Source organism: Pelobates fuscus, chromosome 2 (genome assembly GCF_036172605.1).
Source record: "Pelobates fuscus isolate aPelFus1 chromosome 2, aPelFus1.pri, whole genome shotgun sequence".
In the NCBI taxonomy this organism is placed as follows: Eukaryota; Metazoa; Chordata; class Amphibia; order Anura; family Pelobatidae; genus Pelobates; species Pelobates fuscus.
In genome coordinates, this window is record NC_086318.1 from 198,191,750 (window position 1) to 198,204,742 (window position 12,993).

Consider the following 12,993-nt stretch of genomic DNA (forward strand, 5'->3'; position numbering starts at 1 on the left):
AACACATACGTTAAACACGTTTAAACACTGAACAAGCATGAGCATAAACATGGTCTATACATCGCAAGGGTGTAGAAACTTTGAAGTCTCAGTCTACTAACGACCCCCAGGCCTCCATACGTGGGGGCAGCCCGGCGGGAATAAAACCAGCGGGTGGAGGGGTCCCCCCACCGAGGCCTTCCCCCCCCAAAAAGATGAAAAAGGTCGCTGCACCGGCCAGAGACCCTCCGACCCAAACAATGCCCCCCCGTGCAGGCAGCCGGTAGCCTAAACTCTCACCCCTAACCCACCCAAAGACGGGCTCCGGCGGCCCTGGTGCGCCCCACCCATTTGCCAAGCGCCCCTCCTAAAAATAGCAAAAAAAGGGGAGAGAGAAAATAGAAAAATAAATAAAAAATAAAATAAATTTTTTTATAAGTTGGCCCTCTACTCATTGGGGCCCCCCAGGCTTATCCCGCCACCCGCAAGAGCCCCCCCAACGGTCCTTCACCTACCCAGCCAATAATGCAGGCGGGATCTCACCGCCGACCGCTAACCCATCTGGCCTCGGTCGCCTACCGAGTACCATTCTCGTGGGAGGGGTCGGAGCTCCTCTACCGCCGGGGGTAACGCCGCTGCCTCGAGGCCATCCTGGATCCCCACGCTCCGCAAGAAGGCAACCGGATCTCCTTCCGGGTACAGGGTTCTGGTGCGCCCGTCCCGGAATGCAAGTAGACGAAAAGGGAAGCCCCAAGCATACCGCACTTTATTTTTCTGGAGGAGTTCTGTCACCGGCCGCCACCGCCTCCGTTTTTGCAGAGTCTCCGGTGTCAAATCCTGGTAAAGGGTAAGTTCAATACCGCCATGTCTGATGGGGGCCTCACGCCCGCGTCTCATAAGGGCTTCTTTCGTTTGAAAGAACATGAATTTAATTATAATGTCTCTGGGGCGTTTATCATCCGCACGTCGTTGCCTTAGTGCCCTATGTGCCCGCTCGATATGCCAGTGGGAGTCAGGGATCTCGGGGAGAAGCGGCCTCAGTATCTCCAGTACGACCTCCATGAGGGGGCCTTCACCCTCCTTCTCTGGCAGACCCCGCAGTCGAATATTGTTCCTGCGGGATCTGTTCCCCATGTCATCCAGGGCAGCTTCCGCCATAGACAGTCGCGAGGTCAGCGTGTTAATGTGAGCTGTAGCAGTGTTGTGAGCCAGGACCATGGACTCAACCCGCGTTTCCAGCTCGGTCGTTCTCGCGCCCAGGGCGCATATTTCCGCTTTAATTTCTTTCGTGTTTCTGGCGATTTCGGTGGCTAGGTAGCTACGCACCTCCGCCAGATTTGCCAATATCTGTGCGGCACTAGTGTCTGAGACCTCCGACGTCGCCGCCATTCCGGGGCTGGAAGGTGAGTGGGACACTCGCGGGCTCACCCGTCCGCCATCTTGAGGCGTGGATCGCATGGCGCGGGAGGCCGCGAACATTTCAGAGACTGTGTTGCCCTGTTCTGTCTGCTTTTTGGGCTGTTTTTTCAGGGTCCGCTTCTCCATGTCCGTTTCCCCGGTAGCACCCCAGGTTTCTCTGTGAGTTTATGTGCTAAAATAAGCTATTGGCTATGTGGTCCCAGCGGAGCTTCACATGGAGACGTCCATCTTGCTCCGGCTGTAAACCACGCCCCTCCCCGCATCCCATCTTTTGTAGAGTTGCTTGCATGTAAGTCCAATCAACTCTATCAAATGCTTTTTCGGCATCGGTTGATAAGAGTAGTAGTCGGGTCTTCGTTATCCTGGCGTGTTGTTGGATGGAGAACAGCCGCAATGTGCTATCCCTAGTCTCCCGTCCCGGGATGAAGCCTGTTTGGTCTATGTGGATCAGGTCCGGTAAAAGGCGCTTGAGTCTGCTCGCCATAACCTTGGTAAACAGTTTGGCATCCACGTTTAACAAGGAGATGGGGCGGTAACTTCCACAGAGCAGTGGGTCCTTTCCCGGTTTAAGCAAGACCGTGATGGTCGCTGCCAAGGATTCCGCGCCCAGGCGACCACCCTCACCTACTGCGTTAAGCGCCTTAGTCAGCCATGGCAGTAAAAGAGTGGAGAAACTCTTATAGTAACCAGATGGGTAGCCATCAGGGCTGGGTGCCTTGCCCGATTTTGATACTTTGAGGGCCGCTGCCAGCTCCTCCAAACTGATCGGAGCGTCGAGTGCGGACGCTGAGTCCTGGTCGATTGTGTTGGAGATCGTGTTGGTCAAGTAGTCCGTTATGCGTGTGTTGTGACTTTCGGCTCTAGTTCCCTGAGGGGGTGGTGGTAAATTGTAGAGGTTTTGGTAAAAAGTCCGGAATTCGTTAGCTATCTTCTGTGGGAAGGAGGTTATCTCATTCGAAGCCAGTCGCAGTTTTCGTATCTGCCTGTGGGGCGCCGGGCTCTTCAATAGCCTGGCTAAGTATTTCCCCCCCTTGTTGGCATGGGCGTAGTAAAATCCTTTTGTGCGCTGTAGTGTACGAAGGTGTTTGCGGGTGATGAGGTCTCTAAGTTTCTTCCTGTGTTCCATGAGCTCTCCGTAGACCTCGTTCAACTGTGATCTCTTGTGTTGACATTCCAGGGATGTTATCTTCTGGTGTAGGTCGGTCATCTAGGACATATTTGCTTTACGTTTTTGTGAGGCAATGCGGATAAGTACTCCTCGGATGACGCTCTTGTGGGCCTCCCACACGGATATTGGGGAAGTTTCAGGCGTGTCATTTTCCCTGAAATAGTGACCCAGTTCCTGGTTTATTTGGTCTTTTGTGTTGGGGTCCAGCAACAGTGCCTCATTGAGTCGCCAGGACCAGGATGAGGGGCGGAGCACAGGGGATTCCAGATCTACCCAAACCGAACCGTGGTCCGACCAAGTGGCAGGGTCTATGTCGGCTCTAAGTAAGCGGGTGAGTCCTTCTTGTGCGATGAATAGATAGTCAATGCGTGAGTATCGATTGTGGAGGACGGAGTAGTAGGTGTAATCCTTCGCCAATGGGTTGAGTGCCCGCCAGCAATCGACCAGTCTCAGGTCTTCCAAGGATCTGCGGATGGAACGTATTGTCAGGGTACCTGAGGTCTCTACCTCCGAGAGAGGTAGAGACTTAGTCGTTCATCCATCCGGACGGCCTGTTTTCCCTCTTCCTCGCGGTCCATCCGGTCATGCAAAGCCGGCCGCGAGGGAGTGACTCCCTTTTATAGCATGACGCCCGGAAGTCGACGTCAGGACGTCAAACCGGAACGACCTGTCACTCAATTGGTTCAGGACCAATCAGGACTCGTCGGAGGTGTGTCTACTTATCTGAACAGGGCATTTAACAGTGCTTCTTTCGTTAGCTCATTGCCCTGTCGTGGTTCTAGCTTGTTCTAGTCACTCAGTGCTCGTGTTTTCTAGTTATCCCTTTTGGTTTTGACCCGGCTTGTTTGCTCTACTCTGCTTTCTCTGTTACCCTTGATTCGGCTTGTCTCTCGCTTACCTGTCTTCTGTTACCCTCGACCTCGGCTTGCCTTTGACCATGCCTTTGGGGGGAGGGGGGAAGAGGGGGGGGACACACCTTACAGTGTAACTTACTATACTATATAAAGTCACACTATAACTTCAGCTCACGTCTCACCCCCATCTCTCCTGACCACACAGGAGGCAGAGACATAACCAGGGCTACTCACCGCATCCCCCCATATGCCCCCCCCCCGTCCCATGCACACTTGCATATGCGTAAACATACACACTTAAGTAATGATAGGAAAGGGAGAGCACAACCACTGGGTATCATGGAGGTTAAGAGGCTCGGTAGTATTACGTTACGTCTCCCCCCCCCTCAGTACGCACCCGGGTAGGGGCAAAAACACAACCAGTGTCACACGTTGTTCCCCCCCCCCAAGTGTCCCCCCCCCCCCCCCGCCCCACGCATACCGGCAAATGCATAAACATACATAATTAAATAACGGTAGAAATACAGTTACTGGGCCTCGAGGGGGTCAAGGGATTCGGTAGAATTTCGCAGCGGCAGATGACGAGACGGAAGCCCATGTCCTCACCCTGTGAGCCACCCCTCCCCAAACAAAGGTGCCCCAGCCCCTGCATCAATGCCGCTTACCATGAGAGGCAGGTGGTAACAGGACTAGCACAGGAGGTGATACCTAGCAAGGCCGTAGCTGACAAAAAAAGGGGGTCCTGTGGACCTAGGAATCAGTCCCCTGAGCCCCCCCACGAGCCCCCCCAAAAGAAGTCTCATTAAACCTGTGGGTGGCCATTACCCTGGCCGGGGCCAAACACACTATGGGTCCGGTATCAGCAAACCAGCGGAGGGCCGTCAGCCAGGACAGGGGACCGCTCGGGAAAGGGATTCAGGGATGCAATGTCCATTTTAGCGGGGATGTACTCACTCCTCCGGGGATGCCGGGTTTCTACGCCGTCTTGCAGGTTGAGCCGATGGAGAGCGGGCCTCTCTTCGCTTAGGAGCCCATTGCGGTCTTGGGGCAGGGGCCGTCGGGCCTAGGATCCAGTTGGGAACAATTGACGGTGGAAGGCCTAGTTCTTCCATGAACCGCGGGACGTCCTCAGGCCAGCGGATGGAAATCCAACTATTACGGTGCCTGGCCAGCAGGGCGAATGGGAACCCCCACTTGTAGGGGATATCACGTTCCCGCAGAGTTGCTGTCACAGGGCGTAGAGCTCTCCGGGCCTCCAGCGTGATCGGGGACAGATCATTGTATAGGGCAACTTGCGTACCTCTGAAAGGCCACGTCGGTCGTTCCCTGGCCTTCCTCATGATGGTGTGCTTAATGGGGAAGGAGTGGAGGCAGGATATGATGTCTCTAGGGCCCTCTTCCAGTGATCTGGGCCGCGCAGTTCTATGCGCCCTCTCGAACTCTATGTGTTCTGGGGAAGTCGGCTGCAGTATAGCCTGGAAGAGTTCGGTGAGTATGCTTACAATGTTTTCAGCATTACCCTCGGCCTCAGGGACTCCCCGGATACGTATGTTACACCTCCGACCTCTGTTGTCCAGGTCTTCGAGGTGTCTCCTCATGGATAGGAGCATCGTTCCCTGGCGGGCTATTGCTGTGTCTGCTGATGTCTGGCGTGCCGCGAGGGCTTCGGCCGCTTCCTCAGCACGTGTAATGCGGCCCGCATGGAATGTGACTTCAGACCGAATCCCCGCTATTTCGGCCCTGAGGGTGTCTTGAATGACAGTGGTAAGGGACATCAGGTCGTCTTTTGTGGCCATGGAAGCCGTCAGGCTCCTCAGCTTCTCCTCAATCCTCTCTAGGGCTGTGCCATCCGTCGCCGGAGGGGTAGCCGGCGCCATCTTGGGGCTTCCCACGTCCCCGCTAGCGCCTGGTTGTGGGTGTAAGAATCTGTCCAGGGGACCCTGCTGGAGGTTCCTGGGGGTCTGGGGTTGTTCCGGTCTCTTATTGCGACCCCTTTAGCTGGTAAAGAAGCTGTTTATAAGGCTGTATCGGGTCCGGTGAAGCGGAGCTCTTCCTCTATGCAGCCATCTTGGTCGGCACCGTAACCACGCCCCTCCAGGAATTCTAAGCCAGTTCCTTTTTTCTCAGTCAGTCATATGAGAGAGTGTTGAATAGCTCTTTTGCATCTCTCCCCAAACACCAGACCAGACAAGACAAGTTCAAGGAAGAATAATGTATATTATATTGATGGGGACATCTTATTATACAGTGAGGGAAAAAAGTATGTGATCTCCTGCTGATTTTGAACGTTGGCCTCCTGACAAAGAAATGATCCGTCTATAATTTTATTGGAGTGGAGTGGTGGAGTATTTTAACAGTGAGAGACAGAATAACAAAAAAATAAAAAATCCAGAAAAACGCATGTCAAAAAAGTTATATTTTGATTTGCATGTCTATTAAAATGATAGACGAATCATTTCATTGTCAGTGGGCAAACGTTCAAAATCAGCAGGGAATCAAATACTTTTTTCCCTCACTGTATGTGGAAACACATAGTGGTATAAAACATAGCAAATGTTAATAATAACAGGTTTAATTTAAGGATCACTAAAGGGTCAGGAACACAAACATGTATTCCTGTCCCTATAGTGCTAAACTCACCATTTAGGTGGCTTACTCCCCCTTTGCCCCCCTATAAAAGTTTAAAACTTACGCACTACCTCACCTAAATAGACGGAAGGACCAGCCCGATCCCTAACACAAAGGAACACTTGGGCTGCCCTCCCCATACATCCGCCATGAACATACCTTGAAACGACAAAACAAAAACAATCATAACTGCAATACAGACAAATAATACAACACAGGTAATAAACCACCGCATATAACAAAAAAGGACCTACGAGTCCGAATGCAGGTGGGTGAGTGAGGGGAGGAGGGCCTCGGAGGGGGTGCCTGGATGGATGGCGCAGGGTGGGAGGGATGGGGGAGATAAGCTGCACCCCACAGGTGAACATACTATGTCTTCTATTTGAGGCCTGCGAGCCAAAAAGCTATGCATCCAATCAGGGACCTGTGAGTCCACTATAGGTTAACTGAACGTGATCACCTCTACACTTATCTTTGTTCTTATTTTGTTTTGTCTATTTTATTGGTTCTCTCCTCCTACTGCATTGTTTCAAATTAAACCTGCATAATGGCTGTTATGAAACACACGACAAAATACTAATAAAAACTAAATTTACAAAAAAAAAAAAAAAGTTTAAAACTCACCTTATTTCCAGCGCTGCGCGGGTCCGCCGGCACTGGCTCTGCCCTCTTTGTGACATCATCAAAATGGCCCATTTTTAGCCAATCCAATGCTTTCCTATAGGAAAAGCATTGGATTGGATAAAATCTGCACTGGGCGGGGCCAAATGCAGTTTTGGCCAATCAAGACCTCCTCATAGAGATGCGTGGGGACACTGAATAGCAGGACTGCTTACTGTGCAGACCTGAGCCAGGAAGCCCCTCCAGTGGTCATCTAAGGAGTGGCCACTTGGAGGTGTCCCTAGGGGCAATGTAAACACTGAATTTTCTCCGAAAAGGCAGTGTTTACATGAATATCCCTGAAGGGAGCTATTATACTCACCAGAACAACTACCGTATATACTCGAGTATAAGTCGACCCGAATATAAGTCAAGACCCCTAATTTTACCCCAAAAAACTGGGAAAACGTATTGACTCGAGTAGGACTAGGGTGGGAAATGCAGCAGCTACTGGTAAATTTCTAAATAAAATTAGATCCCCCAAAAATTATATTAATTGAATATTTATTTACAGTGTGTGTATATAATGAATGCAGTGTGTGTGTGTGTATATAATGCAGTGTGTTTGTATGAATGCAGTTTGTGTATGAATACAGTGAGTGTGTGTGTATGAGTGCAGTGTGTGTGTGTGTGTATGAATGCAGTGTGTGTGTGTATGAATGCAGTTTGTGTATGAATGCAGTGTGTGTGTGTGTGTATGAATGCAGTGTGTGTATGTGATGCAGAGCCTTGGTTGGGGGTGGGCATTTTTTTTATTTTTTATTATTTATTTTTTTATTTATTTATTTTCATCCCCCCTCCCTGCTTGATACATGGCCAGGGAGGGGGGCTCTCATTCCCTGGTGGTCCAGTGGATAGGCTGTGTAGGAGGGGGGGCTGGCAGACAGCTGTTACTTACTTTTACAGCAGCTCCTGTCAGCTCCCTTCTCCTCCCTTCTCCTCCCTGCCGGTCAGCTCCCCTGTCAGCTCCCTTCTCCTCCACTGCAAGTCTTGCGGTGTGAGTGCCGCGTGGAGCGGTAACCCATGGCAACGCTGTGACCCCGCGACTCTCGCAAGACTTGCAGTAGGAGCTGACTGGACCGGAGGAGAGAGAAGGGAGCTGACAGGAGCTGCTGTAAAGGTAAGTAACAGCTCTCTGCCAGCCCCCTTGTCTGTATTATGGCAATGTAAGTTGCCATAATACAGACAGTGACTCGAGTATAAGTCGAGTTGGGGTTTTTCAGCACAAAAAATGTCCTGAAAAACTCGACTTATACTCAAGTATATACGGTACATTAAGCTGTAGTTGTTCTGGTGACCATAGTGTCCATTTAAATAACACCCACAACTGAGGGTTCTACTATACCTGTGATGATACTGACAGACCACAAGAACCTATCTTATATAAGCGATGCTAAGAGACTGAACTCCAGACAATTATGTAATTTCCTACAGACCAGGTAGCAGAAATATAAAATCTCTCTCTCCAGACAATTTGTAGCTACTGATTCTGATGACTCAAACGACTCACCACTTGTACCACTAGACAGAATAAGGCTCTGACTAGAACCGTTCTATCTAAGGGCTCAATCACAGGCACCTCCTGATTTACACCTTGAGAAACTCTTTGCTCCACTCAGAACCGGATTTAGATGATTTAGATGATTATGACGTCATATTCCGGCTCCCGCAGAATCAGCAAAAGGCCTGCGAGGGAGCAGAGCAGACAAGTTAGAGCTCCCTCGCCGCCTCTCATTAGAACACTGCCGCCCGCCGGGGGTCCAGAAGGTGACCTGGCAGGAGGGAGCGCTTCCCTCCTGCCGGTCACTGAAATCTTGCGCCCCCAGAGCTGGTGCGCCCTAAGGCGGCCGCCTGTGCCGCCTTATAGACGTGCCGGCCCTGCATTACTGTGATATAGTTCAATATGTTAAATTAAACATGTTGTGATTGGTACTAACCTTTATAAAAAATGTGGCACGGATAATAAATAAATAAAAAGTCGAGATGAGGAGGGGGGGGGGTGATTGTGAGAGGGGTGATGAGGAGAGGGGGGGTGACTAAAAAAATTACCTTAAATCCCTGGTGGTCCAGTGGGGGCTGTGGAGCTGCAGACCGCAGGTCTCGGCGATCGCGGCAGGAGGGGCATTGCAGTCTGCCCCGGGCACCCCCTAGTAAGTGGCACCTGGGGCGGACCGCCCCCCCCCCCCGCCCACCCTTTAGTACGTCACTGGTCATATCATATGCATGGAATTTCTCCTTATTTTCGGTTCAGTGTTTTAGTGTTCACTGAATAGTGTAATTTTAATTTTGCTAACAATTTGAATGTAGGCCTCTCTTGATCTTGAGGCCCTAGGCTGAGGCCTAGTTAGCCAATAGGAAAATCCATGATTATCTGCACTAACATTATGTCATGTAGGTATTAAGAAACAGTTAATCTTGTGTCCCGTGACTTTGGTGGCCTTCTTTTCATACAGAGATCAAAGAATACGTATTAGCCTGTACAACATGCACTCAGGCTAAATCATTTCACCAAATACCTAGTGGCTTATTACAGCCTTTGCCTATACCCTCTAAAACAAGGATTTATCTTTATTTAGATTTTAAGGTTGATCTTACTCCCTCTCAGGCTCATATGGTTATATTTATGACAGTCGATACATTTGAAACAATATCTAACGTGCTTTGTGTCTGATCTGCAGGATAACTGGGACGATCTAAGGGCTGAATCTGCATACAACAACTCTGATCATGATACGTCAAGCCACAGTCCCTTCTTTGCTAATTATGCCTTTCATCCAGCTGTTCTCCCAGCATCCTTTGTTGATAAAGGGATGCCATGATTGGACTCCCATTTAGCCAAATTGCAGAGGCTATTGGGGCTGGTTCATGCAAGTGGCGGTCCTGGCGGGGATAATGTCACAATACCTTTCCCTAGTATTGCCTTGCGAACACAGAAGTGATGTCTGTTCTGATCCACACCCACTCATCCCTAGCTTCCTGATGACTCATTTGACATGATGTATGATTACAGAATCCCCCCATAGGTCTGCTTTTATAATGTCAATCTTTGTGCTTTTTGATGATATGTACACACTTGTGACATTATGGCCCTCTGTAGGCAATCCCAACCCAGTACAGGGTATATAAATTTCCTGAATTTTTCCCTGTGTCCTTGCCCTGCCGTGGTTTTTGTTTACCCGAGAGTGCGTTACATATATCTTATTATTCCAATTATCTGACTTTGGCTTGTCTGACCATACTTGATCTCTGGAACCCTGACCTTGTTTATTTCTTGTTTCTGTGTACCTCTGTAGTCCCTAAACGTGGCTTGTTAATGTTTATTCTGTCTGCTTGCACACTTTCTGACTACGATCTCAGTGCTAGCCTGGCCACTTTAACGACCGGTACACATACCTTCATTGCATATACCTAGGTATTTGTGTCTTAGGGTCAGGCCAATCTTGACATTTGGGAGCCATTTTCATGATGGAATTGTGAATGCTCTGTGATTTATCCAAGACTGTGGCCTTAACACTCATAAGGCCCTGGCCTCCTTCCTACTGGCTGGTGAACAGTGGGGTGCTGAATTTCGGGTGGAATCATCCATTCATAGTGAGCAGCTACTGGGTTTTGAGATCCATGGTGTCCAGCTCTTCTCTTGAGCAGGTTATTATTCCAGTTTAATATCAGATAAGGCATATGTCTTGCTGACTTGGATCTTGTTCTTACCATTGAACTAGGACTTCAGAAATTGTTTGACGCCTGTGCTTGTATGTTGCTGTCCTCCCGGCATGCTCCTCATGGTTACCATGTGTTTGTGGTATCCTCAGGTACTTGTAGTACTATTCCGAACATCTATTTGGTCTTCCGGCACTCCAACTCCTTCACTCCTAATCATCTTCCATTATTTTGCTATCATATGCCCATATTTTTTTAAAATCAAATGACACTCCAGTGTCCTTGCTCTATATAGTTAGTTTATAGTTAGGGGCTTCACTGCAGCACTGGGACATATAGGGTTACGGTGAGGGTAAAATTAGGGTTAGGATCTAATTTAGCCTCTCTCAATGCTTATTCTAACCCTAATCCTAGAAGTAAAGTTAAAATTAACCCTGGACATAATGGTACATTTCTTTTTTCCAAGGTGTCAGTAATCTGTAAATAAAAAAAATACTCCTTAAATCTAATTCTGATTTAACCTCAACTTTAACCATAAATGTCCCATGTCTCAGTGCTGCAGTGAAGCCCCTAACTATAAAGTTAGTGTGACAGTGTTTGAACATAGTCCTATCCTTATTGATTACCAGAATTACTTGCCATGGTCTTACAGTTCTATCCAGCCTGAACCACGCCCTTTCAAGTACTTGGTGACATTCTTGATAGACATACACGATTGCTGAACTGTGAAGCAGTGTTGCCAATACCATGCCTAGCAATATATGTGTTTAAGATCTCCATAAGTGAGCCTGTCACACCATGTTCATGTGACACAATCCTTATACCTAAATTACTGCTTTTTACTGTAATCCAGCACTAAATCTTGCTATGTTAAAGGTATTCTATAGTGTAAGGAATACAAAGTTAGGCCCTCCCCATAGGACCGTATTAATATGGGGATTTAACCGATGCTGGATGTCCTCATGCAGAGCATGATGTTTATAGACCACTTGCATCAATTCTAACCATAGAGGTGTACACAAGTATCAAAACCTACCTTGAACACAACCGGTCAGTAAACCTCTGCATTTACACGCATCATGCCCCAAGGATCTGTCTCTCCCATCCATAGGCAGGTATGAGGCATAAGCTCTGTAAATGGACAAATGTTTGCACTGTAGTGTCATATAATGTGCTACATGTGTGGGACATCTGCAGGGATTGGGACACATGCACGATACACATGGTCCACACTTTACGCCCTGTTTTGCACTGGGGATTTGAGGGATTCCCCACGTTAGAGAGCTGGGCTGTGTTTGGAGAGTTTTTCCTCAAACATAGATTTCAGAGATTCCCTGCGCTTGTGAGCTAATCTGTGTTCGGGTAAGATTCCCTGAACATAGATTTGCGTGATTCCCTGTGCTAGAAAGCTAATCTATGTTCGGGGAAGTGTCCTCAAACAGATTTGCAGGATTCCCTGCGCTAGTGAACTGGTCTATGTTCAGGGAATTACCCTGAACATAGACCTCTCCTGTGCATGCTCCCTAGCGCATCCTCACTTACTGACCAATTTGTTTTACTACCAAGTCGTAAGTACGGAACCCGGTCGGTAAGTGAGGACAGCCTGTATATAGACTTGTGCTTGTGTGTGTATTTATACTTGTGTGTGTTTGTATATATCTGGAGATTAGAGCAGTGGTAAAAATCACAGTTAGACCACCTCACCAGTAAGTGTCCCTGGGAAAGACAACTAATGATATATATCTGCCTACTTCAAAAACCAACATAGATTTTAAGCTAGCTTGAGCAGGACCTTCCTCGCCTATAATGTCTGTCAATATTCCTTATTTCAAGTACTTGTCAAATATCCCATTTCCATAAATGTAAAACATTTTGGAACATGTTGCTGCAATATAAATTCTGCTGATAATAAAGATATATATTTATGAGAATGAGGGAACAGGGAGTGATATGGTTGAACTCTTTTGGTACTATTTCATATTATATTCATTTTGTATATTTTTTGGCAGCAACTGGACAAGATTTGTGTGGAGCAATTGGCGACACTGCTGTGAGGGGAAACACGTTCTGATAGGAATCTGAATGTGACAGAACACTGGTTCTGGTCAGGAAGTTGAAGTCTTTTATTAGCATGTTAAGCTGGGAACTCTGGTAATTGTGGAAAAATTTAGCTTCTGTGTCTAAGCAAGAATTTACAAATCCAGCTTGTGATATACAAGTGAAGTCAACAATTTGTCTCTCTGTACATATATATAATTACAGGAAATTGCTGTTTTATCCTAAATTAATGTACTAACTATTCTAGTTTGAAATAAATGTTATTCTGTTCTGTTTTTTTTTGTTTGTACAGTGCTTGTATTTATCTAAACTAAATGTATTTCCTATTCCTAATGTTTTCAATAATAATAATTGTTTTCTGATTTATTATATCTAACGCATCAAAAATAATTGTCCTAAACTACTTGTGCTGGAAGATTACCTATTACAATACACAAACTCTGCCATTGACCGATACTTTCCTCTATGTGTTTAAGTGAAGGATCTGACGTGATAAATAAATCCTGTTTTGAATAGAGGATGTCATTGTCAGGTGTCAGTTTTGTTCTATACACTACCTAAATGGTGGGC